At 48.3% G+C, this 22,522-nt stretch overlaps 3 non-coding genes across 3 annotated transcripts; all 3 read left to right on the top strand.

Moving 5' to 3' along the window:
• trnag-ccc (transfer RNA glycine (anticodon CCC)) lies at positions 1–72 on the top strand. The gene has a single exon. It is a non-coding gene; the product is annotated as a tRNA-Gly (tRNA).
• Positions 73–13,794: 13,722 nt separating this feature from the next.
• trnal-uaa (transfer RNA leucine (anticodon UAA)) lies at positions 13,795–13,877 on the top strand. Its single transcript has one exon. It is a non-coding gene; the product is annotated as a tRNA-Leu (tRNA).
• A 3,722-nt stretch (positions 13,878–17,599) lies between these two features.
• trnal-cag (transfer RNA leucine (anticodon CAG)) lies at positions 17,600–17,682 on the top strand. The gene has a single exon. It is a non-coding gene; the product is annotated as a tRNA-Leu (tRNA).
• The last annotated feature ends 4,840 nt before the right edge of the window (positions 17,683–22,522 follow it).

Here is a 22,522-nt window from a genome sequence, read left to right as displayed (position 1 = left end):
GAGCATGTGGCACAACGGTAGCGCGTCTGACTCCCGATCAGAAGATTGCGTGTTCAAATCACGTCAGGCTCAGTTGTGTTTTCCAGCAGCTCAAGTTCCTGGATTTTATTTCAGAAGAGAGTTCGATCTATTGGAATGTTCAGTGAATGGTTGAATTTCAAGATCAACTTTAATAGATTAAAGTCCTGATTTCTGGTTCTGTTCCATTTCCATGCTCAGTTCTTATTTCACACTGTTTTATATCAGAACAATGTTTCAGGGATGTGATGTGTCCATTGTTTGTACAATCGCTCTGTCACCCAGTGTGAGAAATAAAACACAAACCGCCCAGCGTGCGGCTCAAACCCATACCTGGCTCTGTCTATAGGCCGCTTAGTTCAGTTGGTTAGGACGCAGTGTTGATAACAACAAGGCTGTGGATTTGATCCCCATGTGCGCTGTCACATGGTCAGTCAATAATTTGACACATTTTTGTTACACTTAAAATCCAACTTTTGGATGCAAACAAGTTTACATAAAATGTCAAAGGGAATTTATTTTGAATAACATCCATTGTATCTTTGTCACTGATCTGGAGTAACACAGAATTCTTTCCAATTATCTTCCGTTTGCTGATAAACGTTGAACTCGTGGCCTGTTCTCGTTAATGGTCACGAGCAACAAAAACAGACAGAGCGAGTCTGACCACCCAGAGATGTGGAAAAGGCTTCAGTTTGGGACAAATGCAGCAAATCAAATGTTCACCCTGCCCCGAGAGAGTCAAAATCTGGGGGAAAGGACACAAGGAGATAGAGAATAAGCTAAAGTAGACAATGTAAATATTTCCCATCCTTGATATCTCTCTATTCCAATCCAGCCTTCAGAGTTGGGTAGATAATTTCAGTGTAAATTGTGCAGCTCAAGAGTCAAAACCAAAGGGTGATGCAGAATAAATGAGAACTGCCAAAACCCCAGATTGAACCAGGGATCTTCAGTCGAACACTCTCCCAACTGAGCTATTTCAGTCTCACAGGCTTGGGATGATAAGTGGCAAGTAACATTCGCACCACACAAGTGCCAGGCAATGAATATCTCCAACAAGAGAGAATCTAACCATCTCCCCTTGACATTCAATAGCATTACAATCACTGACTCCCCCACCATCAACATCATGGAGGTTACCATGGGTAGCCATACAAATAACGTGACTACAAGAGCAGGTCAGAGGCTTGGAATCCTGAGGTGAGTAATTGCAGTGCAGCTGTTGGCTCCACCCCAGGGGCTGAATTTGTTCTGTAAACCATGAAGCAGCTTCCTCTCAAATCCCAGGTTTATTAATAAATCCTTTTACAAAAGCCCCAAAGTGTGATATATTCCTCTCACTCATCCATGACTCTTGACTCCCCAAAGCCTGTCCACCATCCACAAGGCACAAGTCAAGAGTGTGATGGAATATTCTCCACTTGCCTGGATGGGTGCAATTCCAACTCAAGAATCTCAACACCGCCAGGACAAAGCAGCCCGCTTGATTGGCACCCCATCTGCAAACATTCACTCCCTCCACCATCGACGCACAGTTGCAGAGTGTGTACCGTCTACAAAATCCACTGCAGCAATGCACCACAACTCCTTAGACAGCACCTTCCAAACCAGTGACCTTTACCACCTAGAAGGGCAAGGGCAGCAAATACAGGGGATACGACCACATGCAAGTTCCCCTCCAAGCCACACACCATCCTGACTTGGAACTATATCGCCGTTCCTTCACTGTCGCTGGGTCAAAATCCTGGAACTCCCTTTCTCACAGCACTGTGGGTGTACCTACCCCACATGGACTGCAATGGTTCAAGAAGGCAGCTCACCACCACCTTCTCATGGGCAATAAATGCTGGCCTAGCCAGCGATGCCCACATCGCATGAATGAATGAATAAAAAAGTGAAGTATCCCTTGTGTCATTGTTTTGGTAGAAAATATAACCCTGGTGGAATTGCCCCTCCCAATCACACCTCACTTCATAGAACATAGAAAATGGAGAAAATTTATGGCACAGACTGAGACCATTTAGCAATCGTGTCTGTGCCAGCTGAAAAAGAGCGATCCAGCCCAATCCCACTTTCCAGGTCTTGGGAATGGGATCTGAACAGATCTCAGAGCTCACATTATGTGAATGTTCTGTTGAAGTGTTGGTGAGCTGATATACCAGGGGAGATTCACACTGTTAGACACAGTGTGAAATACATTCAAGTATTTATAAAACATTACAACATGTGAGTAATATTCCCCATTGATTTCTCAGCACTGATGGATTGTGAAGTGGGAGACAGCCAGAAGTCCCATTGGTCCACACTGACCATGAGCTGAGAATGAAATGAGATAAAGTTCAATCTTCAGCAGCGAGTTGCTGCAGAGAGGTAAGAGTCCTGAATCAAGGAGAGACTTTCTCATACTGCTGTTGAATCTCATTTCAAACACTCCTTGAACTCTCTGCCGAGGAATTCAGAGCTGGAGAATGGCTGTAAAATCAGCCTAAAAAGGAAATAAAAGACACCCACCGTGGGGCTCAAACTCAAAAACTTGAGATTCAGAGTTTCATGCTTTCATCGACTGAGCTCACCAGGCCTGAGACAGTGTCCCCATCCTGTCTGTTATTGGACGGTGCAGCTGTTGGCTCCACCCCAGGGACTGAATTTGTTCTGTAAACCATGAACCAGCTTCCTCTCAAATCCCAGGTTTATCAGTAAATCCTCTTATAAAGCCCCAGAGTGTGATATATTCCTCTCACTCAACCAGAATAAAAGTTACATATTTTGCTCTTTTTACCTTCCAAACATTGACTTCTATTTTTCTCAGCATTTATTTCTCCCTCTTTTTTATATTGTGCATTTCCTAATAAACATTTCATTTCAATTATTTATGAGGGATGAAATGAACAGAAGAGATTTTCTGCAATGGTACCAGGGGTGTGGGACAGAGTGAGTGGTTTGGATCTGGAATACACTGCCTGAGAGTGTGCTGGAGGCAGATTCAATCATGGCTTTCAAAAGGGAATTGGATAAACACCTGAATAGAGAAAATTTGCAGGGTTACAATGAAAGGGCAGAGGAGTGGAATGAGCTGATTTGCTCTTGCAAAGAGCTGTCATGGACATGATGGACTGAATGGTCTCCTTCTGTACTGTAACCATTTGATTCCTTGATTCTAACTCTGTCAAAGTTGTTCTGAACTTGCTCTGCTCCAAGGAGAACAACCCCAGCTTTTCCAGTGTCTGCACATAACTGAAGTTATGAGGAACCATGGGGAACCCACTGTAAACCTTCCTCCAGACAGAAATACAACTGTTCACCACCACACTGTGACCCAGCTGTTCACAATATATATCAATGATTCGGAGGTGGGAACCAAATGTCGTATTTCTAAGTTCGCAGATGACACAAAACTAGGTGGGAATGTGTGTTGTGAGAAAGATGCAAAGCAGCTTCAAGGGGATTTGGACAGACTTAGTGAGTGGACAAGAAAGTGGCACATGGAATATAATGTGTAAAAATGTGTGGTTATCCACTTTGGTAGGAGAAACAGATGTGCAGATTATTTCTTAAATGGTAAGAGATTAGAAAGTGTAGATGTACAAAGGGGCCTGGGTGTCCTTGTCAATAAGTGACTGAAAGCTAACATTCAGGTGCAGCAAGCAATTCAGAAGACGAATGATATGTTAGCCTCTCTCACAAGACGATTTGAGTACAGGAGTAGTGAAATCTTGCTTCAATTGTATATAACCTTGGTTGGACTGCACTTTGGAATACTGTGTGCAGTTTTGGTCCCCTTACCTTAGGAAGGATATCATTGCCATCGAGGGAGTGCAATGAAGGTTCACCAGACCTGTTCCCGGGATGGCAGGACTGTCCTATGAAGAGAGATTGGGGAAACTGGGACTGTATTCTCTAGAATTTCAAAGAATGAGAGGTGATCTCATTGAAACTTACAAAATATTTAAAGGGATAGACAGGGTAGATGAAGTTTTTCCTCCGGTTGAGGAATCTAGAACCAGGGGACACAATTTCAACAGAAGGGGAAAGCCACTTAGGACAGAGACGAGGAGAAATGTCTTTACTCAGAGGGTTGTGAATCTTTGGAATTCTCTACACCAGAGAGCTGTGGAAGCTCAGTCATTGAGTATGTTTAAAGCAGAGATTGACAGATTTCTAAATACAAATGACATACGGGATATGGAGATAGTGTGGGAAAAAGGCATTGAAGTGGATGATCAGTCATCATCATATTGAATGGTGGGGTGGTCTCGATGGGCTGAATGGCCTACTCCAGCTTCTATGTTCCTATCAGTCTGCAAACTTCATATCCATGCTGTCATTGTCTCTTTTATTCCATGGGCTTCAGTTTTACTGGCAGTCTAGTATGTGACATCATCAAGAAGGTTTTCAATAAGTTAAATAAGGAGAAATTGTTTCCAGTGGCAAAAGGGTCAGTAACCAGAGGATGTATTTATCAGGTAATTGAGAAAAGAACCAGAGGCGAAATGAGGAATGATTTTTTATACAGTGATGTGTTGTGATCTGGAATGCACTGTCTGATCAGGACTTGAAAGCAGATTCAGTAGTAACTTTGAAAAGCAATTGGGATAAATACTGGAAGGAAAAATGTACAGATTACAGGAAAAAGCTGAGCAGCAGTTCTAATTGGATAACATAACCAAAGAGACAGCACTGACACAATGGACCAAATGGTCTCCTTCTTTGGGTATCATTCTATGGATTTATGAACATAATGTTGATATAATTCGCTGAGTTGGAAGGGAAGTGAACCCAGATTCCGGGTATTCTGAACATCAGACCCAAACCAACTGAACAAGCCTGTTGTTTAATCTCTGTTTTTCACACCAGCTTCTCCTCGCTCTTTCTGTGTTTCCTGCCTGGTCTGTTCCTCTGACCTTCATTCCTGACACTCTATTGAGAATGGCCAACTCACTGCACCTCTCACTCACACCATCACTCCACCCCTTCACCCACTTCCAAACCTCTCTGTTCAACAGTACCTCACATCTGCTCCTCTGCTCCATTAATATAACAGGAAAACATTTTCAAACAGACATTTCCAGACAGTGAACGTTCCAGTAAGACAAGGTAAAGAGCAGATTCATTCACTTTAAACACAGAGAGAGCAGCTCTCCCTGTTCAGGCTAAGGAGCAGATGTAGTTTCACTCCCATTAGTCTTAGAGACATGGGCCAGAATTTTAAGGGACCGTTGGAGACGGGAATGGAGGCTGGGGAGGGGGAGGGGGGGTGTATAAAATAGGGATGGAAGACGTCGGACCGGATTTTTCTGTCGGCGGCTGACATGGAGGGCAGACTTCGCACATCCACTCGGCAAGAAGGCATTTAAAGTATTTATGAGTCCAATTGTCAGCAATTTTATTCACTGGATCCAATTGAACTAATAGTGCACGGGAACCCTGGGGCTTCAGAGCCTCGCCTGGTTAAAGGAGGTGACTGGGAGGTGGGAGCTGAGTGTTGGCTTCACTGGGAAGCTATCGGGTGAGGCAGCGTAACTTGGCAGTAAGGGTGGAGGGGGAAAGGGCATCGGGAAACACTGTCAGGAGTGGGGGCCAATGTGCCAGCTCTGCAGGGGGAGCCGCACCAGGGTACCATTGGGGCAGTGCCACCTCATTGAGGGTGACAAGTGAGGTAAATGTGGCTGGGTGTTGTTTACTGTGAAGGCCTTGCACTCAGGGAGGGGCAACCTGTCATGGGCCTCATTCGAGGCTCACATTGAGGAGGAGGAGGAGTAGGGAGGAAGGGAGGGAGGCGCAGGCACCAGCAGGGGCACCACAGCAGCTTGGGGGCCCACAGGAAGGCCAGCCTCGAACAGGAGGCTGGAGAAGGAGGCAGAGGAACACGTCAGCTGAGGTTCAACTACCTGCAGATGTCCGAGTGACAGTGTCTCCACAGACTGCGCCTCTGCACGGAGGTCGTCACTGATCTCTCTGCCATGATGCAGCTGTGCCCCATGGGACTTGGTGGGCACCTGATACCAGTGTCACTGAAGGTCACTGTGCCACTGAACTTCAGCACCAGCAGATCATTGCAGGGATCCACTGGAGATATGTGTGGAATCTCACAGTCTGTGGTGAATCAGTGCATCAAGGAGGTCACCAATGTCCTGTTCAGGAGGGCCGGTGACTATGTGCACATCGATCCAAACAGTCAAGCTGAGAGGACTATAGGATCCGGGGCCATCACTGGATTCCCCCAGGTGTAGGGTGTCACCCCATGTGACCATCATGGCTCCTGCAGACCAGCCAGCAGCCTTCAACAGGAAGGGCTTCCACTTGCTCAGTGTGCAATTGGTCTGCAACCACTGCAAATGGATCCCATAGGTGTGTGCACAAATCCCGGGAAGCAGCCACAACGCCTGCATACCAAGGCACTCCCAGGTGCCAGAACCTTTCCGTGGCCCCATCCGCTTTCAGAGATGGATCCTTGGAGACAAGGGCTACCCACTGAGGACATGACTACTGACGTCTGTGAGGAACCCACGCACGGATGCAGAGGAGAGGTACAACACCTGCTGCGGGTCAACCCGAGCGACCATCAAGGAGGCCATTGGTCTCCTGAAGATGAGATTCAGGTGCCTAGATCGATCCAGTGGAGCCCTTCAGTATGTCCCGGCGAGGGTCTCACATATCGTGGTGGTTTGCTGTGCACAGCACAATCTGGCATTACAGAGGGGTGAGGTGTTGACAAGTGAGGATATCGTGGAGTGTGATGTCTCCTCTGATGATGAGGATGTGGAGGAGGATGCTGCCCAAGCAGTGCCAGATGAAGAACCTCAGGCACAGCAGGAAAGGGGCCATGAGATACACACAAGGGAGACATGAGACACCCTTATACATTCAAGTTCCCTTTGAGCCTTACCACCTTCTGGAACCACAGCAATAAAGTCTTAGCTTTAAGCAGCCCTGTTGTCGCCTGCTTCCTTCTGCACTGCAGCGTCCAGGTACACATCGCACAGTGACAAGACCGAAGCTTTGTGAACTCAGGGCTTGGTCCCTCACTTCCAGCCCCTTGGGAGGAAGGGTTTAAATGAAGTCCCAAAGGGCATCAACAATAGGAAGGAGACATAGTGAGAGAACATCATTTCTTTCTTCCGTGTGACATCAAATGCAACCCTATCCATCTGGAATGCACATTCACCATGAACCCAAGTGAATCTAGGTGCACTTCGGAAATCTTTTCCACATGCTCCTACGTGGTGCTCCCCCTGCTCTGTCAGCTGAGGTGGAGACAGGCTGCTGACCTTGCTGCCCCATGGCTTGGGATGACATTGGTGGCCGTCCTCTTGCTGCCTGAGGCCTGGAGGGCCCCGGCACACTGAGGGCCTCCTGCACAGGTACAGGGACCCCCCCCCCCCCTCTGTCATCGAGGGTGATGGAGGCAGGCACTGGCATCACTTGTGTCACTGGCAGAGGGGCTTTGGAGCTACTGTCCACACCAGGAGCACCCTGAGAGGAGACCCCAGATGTAGCAGCCAGCTGCTCCTCCCCCTTATAAGACACACTTGTACCTCGCTGCTGACCTGAGAGGGACGTGGACCTGGTGAAGAGTTCAGATGCCTCGTCCCCCCCTCTCACCTTGTCACCGCTGGATGGAGCTCATGGACAAAGCGATGGAGTGCAGGTCTGCACACATCTCCGGCATCCACTGATTGGTCGGCTGGATCTGGCTCTCCATCAGAGTCACCAATCTCTCAAGGAAGGAAGCCAGACACACCCCCATCAGAGATAGTACAGCATGCAAGGCCTGGATGGACTCCTCCATCATCCGAACTTGGGTACACATAACCTCCGGCAACTCTGCCAGATGTTGCCTGACCTCTTGCTGCAGCTGCAGCATTTCCCGTGTTGCTGGTGACACCAGAGGCACGTCATCAGCCTGGGACTCAGCATGGGCCTGGCCTCCCACAGACGTCCAACTGCCAGTGGCCTCAGCTGTCACAGCCTCCGTCAGCTGCCCGGGCCTGTCTGCGACGTGCTCACCAGCTTGTGTGCCCAAATCTAACAGCGAGTGGATACCCACCGAGTGAGGGTTTCTGTGCTGGTGGAGGGTGCAGGGGAATGATGTGACGGTGCACCCTCTGAGGCTCCCTCCTCCTCCTCAGAGGTGTCTGGCTGTCCCCCAGTCTCTCCAGCTCTTCGCTCTTGTCGTTCATCCTAGCCTGCATGTGAAAACAGGGACATTGAAGGGTTAGAGTCTGCCCATCGTGACATTCCAACCACCCCTACTGTGCAGCTGCATTGATGGAGTGGTGAACAGATGAGCAGTGTGGCTCCTTTGCAGCGGATGCACCCTTGTGCCCCAGGAGATGTTCACTCACTCTCTTAGGTAGGTGTCCCTGTCTCTCCATCAGCTATGGAGCAGCTGCTTTGCTGCCCGGCCTGTTCCATGGCCTCCTCCTCCATCGGGATGAGGACATGGAGATAAGGCATCCACTGCCAGTCTTGACACGCTCTTTCCGATTGTGGGCTGTCTTCTCCTGCAGCCACTATGATCAACAAAGTTCGTCTCCCAGCGGGGACAAGCCCAACATCTCTGATGGTGATAATCCAGCAGTCCATGATGTGGACACACATATTCCTCCTGCATGTGGCCCCTCTCGAGGGACTGTGTGAGTTTAGACAATGACTGACGTGCACCTCCCACCGAGATGCAGCCAAGCCTCAGGCAGCGTGTCCTGCCGCCCTTCTCCAATACACATGACTGGGTGGTCACTCCCTTTCCACCAAACACTCCATCTCACTCTGCCATGCGCAATGTCCAAAGGGTCCAAAGTGTTTTGAGTTTGTGCCTGAGCAGCCTGGATCCGGTCATTGACCCACTTCGTGCACTGGATCCATGTCTTGGGGTTGACCCCATGGCTGCTGACTTCACCTACCATCTCAAAGCAGCTTTGCTTGGTCAGGTGGACAGGTCTCCACCTCACATCCCTGGGGAAGAGGATCTTCCACCTATCTGTTGTCACCTGGAGGCGAACCTGCAGGAAGGCATCGCCAAACCATTGGACCATGGTCACTGCAGGCTCGCATTCAGCTCCTTACCTATCAGGCAGCAGAGACAGCAGAACGGGTCCTGGGGCATCAGTGACAGCAGAACGGGTCCTGGGGCATCAGTGACAGCAGAACAGGTCCTGGGGCAGCAGATGCAGCAGAACAGGTCCTGGGGCAGCAGATGCAGCAGAACTGATCCTGGGGCAGCAGAGGCAGCAGAACAGGTCCTGGGGCAGCAGATGCAGCAGAACTGGTCCTGGGGCAGCAGAGGCAACAGAACAGGTTCTGGGGCAGCAGAGGCAGCAGAACGGGTCCAGGGGCAGCAGAGGCAGCAGAACGGGTCCTGGGGCAGCAGAGGCAGCAGAACGGGTCCTGGAGCAGCAGAGGCAGCAGAACGGGTCCTGGGGCAGCAGAACGGGTCCTGGGGCATCAGAGGCAGCAGAACGGGTCTTGGGGCAGCAGAACGAGTCCTGGGGCAGCAGATGCAGCAGAACGGGTCCTGGAGCAGCAGAGGCAGCAGAATGGGTCTTGGGGCAGCAGAATGGGTCCTGGGACAGCAGAGGCAGCAGAACGGATCCTGGGACAGCAGAGGCAGCAGAACAGGTCCTGGGGCAGTAGAGGGCTCTCAGGAAGACACTCCTTTAAACCAGGCAGCAGTGAATGCAGGTCTGGCAGTCCTTTCAATATGGTGCCAGCACCTGCCGTTGTGTCAGATGTCGGTGCCATCGGTGCCTCGTTCCCTACCTCTGGTCCTTGTTTACATGGGCCCCACGCCTCCCCTTCATTAATTTGTCGGCTGCTCCGTGATCGGAGTCAGTCGGCCACATTTCACTCGTGTGGTGACGACACCCGCTTCCGGTGCCTCTGCCGAGAGCCGCACCGTTAGTTTAAAATTCAGCTCATGGGGTCAAGAGTGGAAAATCTCCCCTCTGATTCTCTCTACTTAAACTGATGGAGACACCAAATTAAAACTGATGAAACCAGGGATTGTATCCTGGTTCTTCAATCTAGTGTTCTCCCAACTGAGCTATTCCATCCTCACTGTGAACTCATCTTCATTGGAGACAAATATAACTCCAGGTGGAATTTCCCACCCGTTCATTCCTCACTTCAGGGGAATGGGACCCGACCAGATCGCGGAACTCAGATTATGTTAATGTTCTGCTCGATATCTTAATATTATCTTGCGTTTGAGACACTTTTAATCAGGTTCACGGACAAATTCTTCCATCATCCCTTCTCCCACATTCTCTCTCTCTCATTCATTCTTTATTCCTCACAGTCCAGAAATGGTTAGGAATCAGAGCTCACCCCCAAACCCTCTGCACACAGACCTCTGTCTGTTACCCTGTTTGATCCAAGAGACCAGTCAATAAATTACAGTCTTTATAAACACAGAAAGCTGCCTCACAGTGTTGGACAGAGATAAATACACTGAAGTCTTTTGAAAAAAGTTCATCTTACGGGTTGTTACTGAGCCCACAGAGCAGGACGGGCCCAGGCTCCAGCCCCAGCCTGTGCTGTGTTAGCTGATGCCACCTGGTGTGATACTGAGCCACACGGAGCAGGAAAGGGCCTGGTTGTACTCATGGCCTGTGTTGAGTTAACTGATCCGACTCAGTGTGATAGGAGCCACACAGAACAGAATGGGCCCAGGCTCCTTCCTCAGCCTGAGGGATGATAGTTCTTCTCACACGTTGTTGTACAGAGCCCCACACAGAACAGGGAAATCTCAGGCTCCATCCCCGGCCTGTGGTATTTTACTTCATCGCACCTGGTATGGTACGGAGTCCCAAGAGCAGGAAAGGTCCAGCTTCCATCTCTGGCCTGTGCTGAATTCGCTGATCTGACCTGGTTGGCACTGAACCGCAATCGGGGAAGGATGGGCCGAGGCTCCATGGCCTGTGGTGTGTTAGTTATTCTCATTTGGTGAGGTACTGAGCACCATATAGAGCAGGATGGGCCTGTGCTCAGTGAGCTGATCTCACCTTGTGTGGTCCTGAGACCCACACACAAAGCAGGACAGGCCTAGGCCTCATCCCCGGCCTGTGTTCAATTAGCAGATCTCAGCCAAAAGATTTTGATAAGGTTCCACACAAGACGCTTCTCTATAAGATTAAAGTCCCTGGTATCAGTGGTAATATATTGATCTGGATTGGGAACTGACTGGAAGATGTAGGCAGAAAGTAGTTCCAGATGGATCTGGATCTGTTTGGAGACCAGTTACCAGTGGTGTTCCACAGGGATCGGTGTTGGGACTGTTGCTCTTTACTATTTTTATTAATGATCTGGATGTAGGTGTAGGGCGCACCATCTGTAAATTTACAGATGATTTGAAGATCTGTGCGAGTGTTTAGACTGTAGACGATGCTCGACTGTTTCAGGCTGATCTTAATGTGTTGGGAGACTGGGTTCATGACTGGTAAATGATGTTTAATTTGGGTAAGTGCAGTGTTATTCATGTAGACAGGGCGAATGCTCAACATTCATACACCCTTCAGGGAAAAACATTAAAGTAGGTGGAAAAAAGAAAATAATTTTGAGCAGAGATCTGGATGTTCTAGTGCACAGATCTCTAAAGTTACAGCAGCAATGCTGTGAAGTGATAGTTGGAGCAAATAGAGGGATGGGCTGCATTCAGAGGACAATTGAGTATAAAATGAGGCATATTCTTTCATGGGATGTGAGTGACACTGGCAAGGCCAGAATTTGTTACCCATCCCTAATTGTCCTTGAGAAGGTGGCGGTGAGCTCCCTTCTTGAATTGCTGCACTCCATGTGGTGTAGGTACACCCACAGTGCTGTTAGGAAGGGAGATCCAGGATTTTGACCCAACATCAGTGAATGAACAGCGATATATTTGCAGATCAGATGGTGTGTGACTTGGAGGGGAGCTTGCACATGGTGGTGTTTCCATGCATCTGCAGCCCTTGTCCTTCAAGGTGGTGGAGGTCTTCGGTTTGGAAGGTGCTGTCTGCGGAGCCTTGGTGAGTTGCAGCAGTGCATCTGGCAGATGGTACACACTACTGCTACTGTGCGTCAGTGGTGAAGGGAGTGAATGTTTAAGGTGGTGAATGGGGTGACAATCAAGGCGGCTGCTTTGTCCTGAACAATGTCGAGTTTCTAGAGTATTGTTGGTGCTGCACTCATCCTGGTTTGTACCTTGTAGATGGTTGACAAGTTTTGGAGAGTCAAAAATCACAAAATTATTACAGTGCAGAAGGAGGCCATTCGGCCCATTGTGTCTGCATAGAATCATAGAACATAGAAAGTTTACAGCACAGGCAAGCCAAAAAACGAGCCACCCAGCTGAATCCCATTGACCAGCATTTGGACCGTAGCCCTGCAGGTTCAGGTACTTGAGGTGCACATCCAGACTCCTTTTAAATGAGTTGAGGGTTTCTGCCTCAGCTACCCTTACAGGCAGTGAGTTCCAGACTCCCACAGCCCTCTGGGTGAAAAAACCTTTCCTCATCTCCCCTCTAATTGTTCAACACATCACTTTAAATCTATGCCCTCTAGTCACTGACCTCCCTACTAAGGTAAATAAACCCTTCCCATCCATTCTATCCAGACCCCTCACAATTTTGTACATTTCAATCAAATCTCCCCTCAGCCTCTTATATTCCAAGGAGAACAACCCCAGTCTATCCAATCTTTCCTCATCGCTGCATTTTTCCAGTCCTGGCAACAACCTTGTAAATCTCCTCTGTAACCTCTCGAGTGCAATTACATCCTTTCTGGAATGAGGTGACCAGAACTGCACACAGAAATCAAGTTGTGGCCTAACTAATGATTGATACAGTTCCAGCATAACCTCCCTGCTCTTATATTCTATACATCGGCTAATAAAGGAAAGGGTTCCATAAGCCTTCTCAACCAACTTATCAACCTTTCCTGCTACTTTCAGGGATTTGTGGACATTCACTTCAAGGTCCCTCACTTCCTCTACACCTCTCAGCATTCACCCATTAATTGTGTCTTCCTTTGCTGTGTTTGACCTCACCAAAGGCATCACCTCACACTTCTCCAAGTTGAATTCCATTTGCCACTTTTCTGCCCACCTGACCAGTCCATTTCTCCAGCTCTCCGAATGAGCATTTCACCACGTGCCTTAAGCTGAGTTACTCATCACAGAATTCCCACTATCTGGTTTACTCTTGTAGCCAGAATATGTATATGAATGGTCCAGTTAAGCTTTTGTCAATGGTAACCCCCAGGATGTTGATGGTGGGGGGATTCAGCTATGGTAATGCTGTTGAACGTCAAAGGGAGATGGTTACACTCTCTCTTGTTGGAGATGGTCATTGTCTGGTACTTATGTGGTGTGAATGTTACTTGCCACTTAGCAGCCCAAGTCTGAATGTTGTCCAGGTCTTGCTGCTTCTGGACACGGACTCCTTCAGTATCTGAGATGTCCCGAATTTGTCCTTTTATGAAACCTTGGTCAGGACTCACTTGGAATATTGTATCCAGTCTTGGTCTCCTCACATGATGGGTGATATTGAGGCTTTGGAAAGGGTACAGAGGAGAGACATTCGACGAATTCCCAGTATAAGACATCTTGGTTATCAAGTTAGACTAAAAGAGTTGGGACCCTACACCTTAGAGAAACCTAGACTGAGGGGTGATCCGATTGAGGTTCATAAATAATGAAGGGTCAAATTCAGCATGGGAGAGGAGTCATAACTTGATATTGTCAAAGGCCAGATGGCACCCGGATCACATTAAATTTCATTTTCAGTGGCTGGTTAATGTGCCAGGATGGCTGAGTGGTTAAGGTGTTGGACTTAAAATCCACTAAACATGTGTCTGCGTGGGTTCAAATCCCGCTCCTGGTATCTGTGCTGACAAAATGTTGCTTATTCTTTCCCTGACTTTTGCCTTGCACCATCATCTCTTCTGTCATTTAATCACTCTTGCCTTCCAACTGAGCACAGCTTCCTATTATTTGATCTGCCCCAGCACCGTTCCTTGGCTCTGCGCTTGCTTATAAACTGGTAAATCTTTGACTTAATCTCCTCTGTACCCTGACAATGACCTTCTCATCCTTCCTGGATTGTGGTTCCTCACAGGATCCGCTGCCTCTCCGACTCCCCTCCAGGTAACTGAAGGCCCTGATCCTTGGTCTCGCTTTATACGCTAGCTGGTAGTTGATTCCTTGCAGGTCTGCCACCGCTCAGGAGAAGCTCAAGACCTAGATCAAGCAAAGTATCAAGAGGAATGTGAACAAAGGCTCCCTGGTGCAGAGCAAGGGACAGGGAGCCTCCGGCTCCTTCAAAATCAGCAAGAAGGAAAACCCAGGGAAAAGTGGGAAAGAAGGTGAAGAAACCAGCAGACAAGAAATCTTCAGTGAAGAAACCAGCAGACAAGAAATCTTTAGTGAAGAAACCAGCAGACAAGAAAGTGACAACAAAGAAAGTAACAGCCAAGAAAACGAGCAGCAAGGCGGCGGCAACGCCAAATAAGGCGGTGAACAAAGCAGCGCTTCAGAAAAAGTCTCCTGCGAAGAAGGTCAAAAAAGGCAGGAGTGCGGCGGGCGGAAAGGCGCTGAAGAAAGTGCAGACATGGAAGAGCAAGGTCAAGCCGAAAGCAGCGAAGGCTCAGAAAGCAGGGTCTGGAAAGGAGTGAAAGAGCGCGGGAAACTTGGAAACATCTGAACACAAAGGCTCTTCTCAGAGCCACCCACATCTCTCAGGAAAGAGCTGATCCCCTGATGAAATGATCCCTGTCCCGGCCCCGCCTGCAGATTCCACATGGAAATGATTTGGAGTAAATCCAGGATCCCTGGTGACTCGCTGACATCCCCTCCACCCAGCCCTTTCCCCACTCTCTGTAATAAAACAGAGGGATATCCGGCCCTCACTCCAACTGGAGATGTCTTCGGTGCAGTCTCAGTTCACAAATTCAGGGGGAGAGTTTGTAAGACAGTAACACTGGCGGAGAAACCCCACCTCACAACTCAAACCCCAACACATGAGTTTCTCCAATTCAGCTGGAGTCGGGTGACAACAGGAGCTGGGATAGGCTGTGATCGGGAATGTTAGGAATGGATTTGTTCAGGGAGGAAGGTACCTGGAATCTCCGAATATAATAGTTCCTTATTTCCCCAGATGACACATTCTGCAGTGAGAGTGAAAAGTCTCTTCACTGCTTCACATTTACTAATTGTTTGGTTCTAGATGAATAATGAGTCAGAGAGTAATGACAGGATCTAAAGCTTCTCTCACACCAGCCCTTGAATGATTCAGTGTGAAGTGTCCAATGTGTGAAGCTGCTGCCAGGGTTTGTCAATCTGAACAGTTTCAGCTCAGTTACTGGGGGCCTGGAATCCCCGCAGTTTGACTCTGTCTCTGATTGGTCATCCTCTTCTCAATCCAATTCTTGACCAATAGGAGAATCACATATAAGTAAATAGAAGTTCTCATTGGCTTAGATTTTCCAATTGGAAAAAGCCCGGCAATTCCAGAGCAGGAAGGAATTGAAGTGATGGAAAATTTCAATTTTCAGGCAACAATTTTAAAACCTCTCATTTTATGTTCTGTTTTACTGTATTTACCGTCACAAAATCCTGACGCGATTTTAGGAATCGTTTTCATTTTTCAATCTGTTAACTGTCAGCGGCGGGCGGAAGGTCCGGTTCAGCAATTTAAAACGGGACAAATATCAGCTTCCACTCTGTAAAAGGAACAAATTAGCGACTAACCGCTTCTCACAGGCTTCTCGGGGACTGACAGAAACGAGCGGTTTCCGATCTTTTCTCCTGAAAGAGGCGGATAATGCTGCAGGGAGCAATGAACTGCCCTTCACTTTCTGGCTGCTAATACACCCCTGACTTTAAACAGTTCAAACAGCGACTGATGCTTCTGCCGGAAAATGAGCAGATTCACCAGAATGATCCCGGTCCATCATGGCCAAAGAGATCCAGCTGGCCCGCCGCATCCGCGGGGAACGCACCTAAAACCCAGCTTCAGTAACTAGTGTAACAAGCTCTTTTCAGAGCTACCAAATCAGCAAAGGAAAGAGCTGACATCTCTGTTCATCATCAAACCCATTAGATTGGAGGGGCGGCCACATGGTTTCTGTTTTGTCACATCACTTTCCCGAAAGGCCTGCAGGACTGAGAGCTGATCTGGAATTTAGAAAGCAGCATTACCGGAGACTCATTGCTGCTCATCACAATCTCAACCCCGCTCCTGGGATCCGTTAGCTGGCATTTGGGGATAAGAAATGGATCCCAGTTTTATTTGGATGGCATTAATGGAGCCGGGTCCGTTCACATGAGGGTTATTTACAAACATTACCCAATGAGTTCACTAATATTTGAATCCATTGGAGATCAGTACACAGGATATGTCAGGCAGCTCGGTCACTCTGACTGAAACCGCCAGTTCCCCGGGGCTGCAGACCCTGACACTGCGGGGAGAGAATCCCCGACTCTATCCCGCCGCCGGGGGAAACAGACAGCTCTGTGTCCGCAGAATAGGAGGGCCGGGGGGAAGGCACATCTGAAAGCGCTGCAATGGACTCAGCTCCTGTGTGTGCACAACTCTCACTGATTCCGTCCTCTGGGAACAGTGCGGTCTAAACAGATCAGGTTAGGAGAGAAACACACAGCCCGAGAATGGCCTCTTCCTTCCTGCATTTACTCTGTTCCGGGAGCAGATTCTCATTGAGAAGCGGCGCTCAGATTACCGGAGAGAAAAAAAAAACACAATTCAAACTGTCCAAATGAAAAACAGAGAATTAACCCGGAATTTCCATTATTAAATTAATTCATCAGCGCCGAACCAGTTCCCGTTAATGTACCGGGATGGTCTCGGGATTTATAAAATCGAAGGCAGCGGGATTTATTAAATTGTTGATTCTGACACCCTGTAGTTCACTTCTTCACTTAACTAGAGGGGGAGATGTGTGAGCAGAGAAACAGAGCGAAATCCAGAGAGGGAACTGAAAACACACCTGGACAGATGTGAAACAGGTCAATCCACTGTGACAATAACTCCATCACTGACTCCCTCCTGACAGTAACCAGTCCTTTCACAGAGACTGTGGGTGGCTCTGAAAAGAGCCTTTGGTTTATTTGATGACATTTTGGCCGCTTTACTTTTTCTGGGAGCTCTGAGCGCTGGTTTCCTTGGGCAGCAGCACGGCCTGGATATTAGGCAGCACCCCGCCCTGAGCGATAGTCACTCCTCCCAGCAGATTGTTCAGCTCCTAGTCGTTGCGGACGGCCAGCTGCAGGTGTCTGAGGATGTTGCGGGTCTTCTTGTTGTCCCGGGACGCGTTCCCGGCCAGCTCGAGGATTTCAGCGGTCAGATACTCGAGCACAGCAGCCAGATCGACCGGGGCTCCGGCACCCACACGCTCAGCATAGTTCCCCTTTCTCAGGAGCCTGTGAACACGGCCCACCGGGAACTGCAGTCCAGCCCGGGAGGAGCGAGACTTGGCCTTGGCCCGAGCTTTCCCGCTGGTCTTTCCTCTTCCAGACATTTCCACAATCTCACAAATACTTTCACAAAGAATGAATAATTTCCTTAGCATTGATAATACGTCGCAGGTAGTCAGGATGGCCGAGCGGTCTAAGGCACTGCGTTCAGGTCGCAGTCTCCATTGGAGACGTGGGTTCGAATCCCACTTGTGACACCTTATCTTTTGACTGCACTGGAGGCGTTTGGGAGCAGCGGTGAAGAGCAAAGAGAAAGCAGGAAAGAACATGGACAAACAAAACAACAATGGACCCAAAGATGTTGCAACAAAACATTAGAGTAAGAGGCAACGAGGCAAACAGCAGGGCACATAAAATATCAAAAATGTAACCTTTGTATCGGGGTGGAAGATGTTGCCAATATCCTTAATGAATACTTTACTGTTTTACCGAATGAGAGGGCGATGCAAATATTGTTATGAAGGAGGAGGAGTGTGAAGTATTGGACGTGATAACTGAACGAGAGAGGAAGTCTTAATGGGATGAACATCCTTGAATGTGGATAAATCACCAGGTCCAGATGAAATGTACCCCAGGCTGTTGAAAGAAGCCAGGGAAGAAATAGTGGAAGGTCTGACCATCATTTTCCAGAGGATTGGAGGTCTTGTAACGTTGCAATAAAAGTAAAATACCACGCAGATCAAGCATGGCTGAGCCTTTAGAGTAGAGAAACAGGGCTGAATTCCCTGAACCAGTGCTACAGCTTTCAGAATAGAAGGAGCCTATACACACCTGATGGGTTCCACTTAAACAAAAGAGCTGGAGGTGTTGACGGTCAGAAAAGATAAAATGTGGAGGAGTGTTTGAAGCAGATTCTGTGTGGTTACTGTAGTTGTACTATGGAGTTATTTCAAGGAGGTGATTCTGAATGTAATGGATCAACGTGGACCCGTCCAAGGCAAAGGTTCTAAGCTTCCCTGTGGTCCAGCCTGGTTGAATGGAACTGAAGCAAACAAATCATCCAGAAGAGGAAAAGATATGTAAGGCCATGAAAGCACAGAATTCAGATGGATGCAATACCAGATGGTATGGCAAGAGTGTAAAACAGCAACAGACTGGTGAATAAAACTTTCCCATTGAATGAGACAAGAGAAAAGAAGGGTAATAATAGTGTCAGGTGAGTTGTGACACTATTCACATTCCACCTTGATCTGAATAGGACTGTTGAAGGGAGTGATTGAGAAGAATAGAGGAGAAATGAAAAGAAAGGAGAAATAAACAAAAGGTCTTTTGATTTTAGAATGCTTGTTTTTGGAAATGACAGACTGTAAAGTGTGTGTGTCAGAAGATATAGAGCGAAGTTGGGTATGACAAGATCACAGGAAAGTTGTGCCCTGAGACAAGGTGTGTGTTGACAGGAAAGCTGCTTTCTTTTGCACAATATGTATTTTATTCATATAATTTGTGCAATTACATTGCAAAGCAGTTCAAATTTAATATTGCATAAGGTACAATACAGATCAGTGTCCTTCAATAATGTACATGATGTATCTCACTATCCCTGCCTGCACAGGTTATATTTACAGTATTTACATTACACATCAAACATTCTCTGGTGCAAACAGTCCGAGGGGTTTTACACGGGTTCCAGCCCCTCACTGTACTATGGCCTACTAAGGCCTCAGACTGCAGCCTTTTCCCATTGAGTCTCCATGGTGGCTTCCCCAAGCTTTCATGCCGTCCCACAGCACATAGTCTTGGACGTTGCAATGTGTCAGTCTGCAACACTCGGTCATGGACAGCTCTTTGCACTGGAATACCTGTCCCACGGCCGGGCTCGTTCTCAATAGAGATCATTTCAAATGAACATTTCCTAAATCCGTGCTTTCTCTCTCGCAATAAAGAGAACAGGATGTCTGGCAGATTCAGTATGAGACAATAACACTGCCGGGTAAAGGCCGCTTTCCAACTCCAATCTTAACAAAGGAGATTCCCCAAACAGCTGCAGTAAGGTGTTTGTAAACTGCAGGAAGCGGATGTGTGAGGAAATGGTGATGTTACTGAGGAGGTTTCTTGTTATAGAATTGACTGTGTTTAGGTGGGAATATTACTGAGTGTTAATTGCATCGGGACCATATTTAAAAGCTCCGGCTTTCTGGAAAGCCTTGACTATGAAGGCCGAGTCTGGAAGGGTTTGTGTGGAGAGCTGGGTTTTGGTTCTACTGTTAATAAAGGGTTTGAAATTGGCAGCCCGGAGGAAACTGGAGGTGGAGCTGAAAGATGAGGGGCCGTTCTCTCTCTGTCTGTCACTCTGGGTGTCTCCTCCATCTCGCTCTCTGTTTAATCTTCACTCTTGTCTCCTCCCCTCCCTGCTCTCACTCTGCCTTTCTCAGCCAGGTCCAGGTGGCCTGTATAAAAAGGAGCCTGACAGAATCAGTCTCTTTTATTGTGCACTGATTTGAGGAAAGAATCAACATGCCTGGCAGTAAACAAGAGTATGCTCCAGGCTGGCAGCATGTTAGAATCCATGAGGAAAGGCATCATCACCCTCATCGACAAGCAGAAGGGGGAGAGGACAGAAATCAGAAATTGGTGGCCCAATTTCTGCTTAATGCTGACTACAAGATTCTGTCAAAAGACATAGCCAGTCGATTCAAGTCTGCTCTGGAGTTGGTGATTCACCCTGATCAGACCTATACTAAACCAGGCAGGACAATCTCTCATAGCTTTGCGCTACTCAGGGATATGATCACCTATGTACGGGACAGGAGGGTGGACACCTGCCTCATCAGCCTGCACCAGGAGAAGGCTTTTGACAGGATATCGCACACTTACATGATGGATGTGCATTCCAAAATGGGGTTTGGGGAGGGAATCTGCAATTGGATCAAACTACTCTACACAAAGATCAGTAGTGCAGTCTCAATCAATGGGTGGGAATCAGAAAGTTTCCCGATCCAATCTGGAGTCAGACAGGGCTGTCCTCTCTCCCCTGTCTTGTTTGTTTGCAGTATTGAACCCTTTGCTGAGTCTATTAGGAAGAATGCGAGCATCAGAGGGGTGACAATCCCAGGCAGCGGAGGCACTCAGGTTAAAACCTCCCTGTACATGGATGACGTCGCCGTTTTATGCTCGGATCCACTGTCTGTGCGCAGAGTGATGAGCATCTGCGACCAGCTCGAACTGGCCTTGGGAGCCAATGTTAAACACGGCAAGAGCGAGGCCATGTTCTTTGGGAACTCGGCTGACCGATCCTTTGTCCCCTTCACCGTTAGGTCAGATTACCTGAAGGTGCTGGGGATATGGTTTGGAAGGGCTGAGACGTGCACCAAAACCTGGAAGGAGCGAGTAGCCAGGGTACAACATAAGCTGAGCATGTGGGAGCAGCGATCTCTCTCCATTATGGGTAAGAACCTGGTCATCAGGTGCGAGGCGCTCACATTGCTGTACGTGGTGCAGGTCTGGCCCATACCGCATTCCTGCGCTGTGGCGATCACCTGAGCCATTTTCCGCTTCATCTGGGGATCCAAAATGATCCGAGTCCGGAGGGACACGATGTTCAAACCTCTGGATAAGGGCGGGAAAAATGTACCCAACGTCGCCTTCATCCTTATGGCTACCTTTGTGTGCGGCTGCATCAAGCTGTGTGTAGATCCCCAGTTTGCAAACTTCAAGTGTCACTACGTGCTGTGGTTCTATCTGTCCCCAGTGTTGCAAAGGATGGGCCTGGTCATATTGCCGTGGAATGCTCCATCCAGTTGGACTGTGCCGTACTGCCTATCCTTCATGGAAAAGTTTCTGTGGAAAAACACCTTTGACCACCAATCCATCAGGCAGTGGTCTGCACGGAATATCCTCAAGGCCCTACGGGAAAAGGAGATGGTGGATCCTGTCGGATGGTCCCCTGAGCAGAAGTCCAAAGTCATTTGGCAGAATGCCTCATCACCAGAACTTTCAAACAAGCACCAAGATGTAGCCTGGCTGATGGTGAGAAGAGCCCTCCCTGTCAGATCCTTCCTGCACACCTGAAGTCTCACCCCATCCACACGCGGCCCTCGAGGTGGCTGTGGTGGAAAAGAGACGTTGCCCACGTCTTTCTGGAATGTGTCTTTGCAAAGCAGGTGTGGAAGAGATGCAGTGGTTTTTGTGGATGTTCATCCCAAGCAGCTCTGTCGCACAGGAGTCTGTGCTCTATGGGCTGTTCCCAGGGACGCACACCAAGGTAAAAATCAACTGTTGCTGGAGGACTATCAATTCGTTGAAAGACGCTCTTTGGTCTGCCCGAAACTTGCTGGTCTTCCAGCGCAAAGAGTTGTCCATGACCGAATGTTGCAGACTGGCACATTCCAAGGTCCAGGACTACGTGCTGAGGGACGCACTAAAACTTGGGGCAGCCGCAGCAAAGGCTCAATGTGGAAAGACCACAGTGTAAGATCCCCTCACCAAGCTGAACTGAGGAGCTGGATCCATGGGAAACCACTCGAACTGTAGCCAGAAAATATTTGTTTGCTGTAAAATGTACATGGCATGACAATGAAATGGAAGGGTTGTGAGGCAACTCACTCCTGTATTGAAGGAAACTGATCTCCTTTGCACTCTTTGTATTGTTTGACTTGGTGCTTTTTGGAACTGTTTTGTAATGTATTTTTTTTTTACAGATTTTTATGAATAAAGTATATTTTGGAAATTAATAAAAGAAAGTCTGGCAGAGGTAAAGGAGGGAAAGGACTGGGCAAAGACGGAGCAAAGCGGCACCGCAAAGTGTTTCCTGATAATATCCAGGGCATCACTAAACCAGCAATCCGCCGCCTTGCTCGCCGTGGCGGGGTCAAGCGGATCTCAGGTTTGATCTATGAGGAGACTCGCGGGGTGTTGAAGGTTTTCCTGGAGAATGTGATCAGGGATGCGGTCACCTACACTGAGCACGCCAAGCGCAAGACGGTCACTGCCATGGATGTGGTGGACGCTCTGAAACGTCAGGGCCGCACTCTCTACGAATTCAGCGGCTGAACAACTCGACCCTTTCCAGCAAACACAACAAATGCTCTTCGAAGAGAC

Source organism: Heterodontus francisci, unplaced genomic scaffold (assembly GCF_036365525.1).
Source record: "Heterodontus francisci isolate sHetFra1 unplaced genomic scaffold, sHetFra1.hap1 HAP1_SCAFFOLD_102, whole genome shotgun sequence".
Classification (NCBI taxonomy): Eukaryota; Metazoa; Chordata; class Chondrichthyes; order Heterodontiformes; family Heterodontidae; genus Heterodontus; species Heterodontus francisci.
This window is presented reverse-complemented; position numbering and strand designations above follow the sequence as displayed.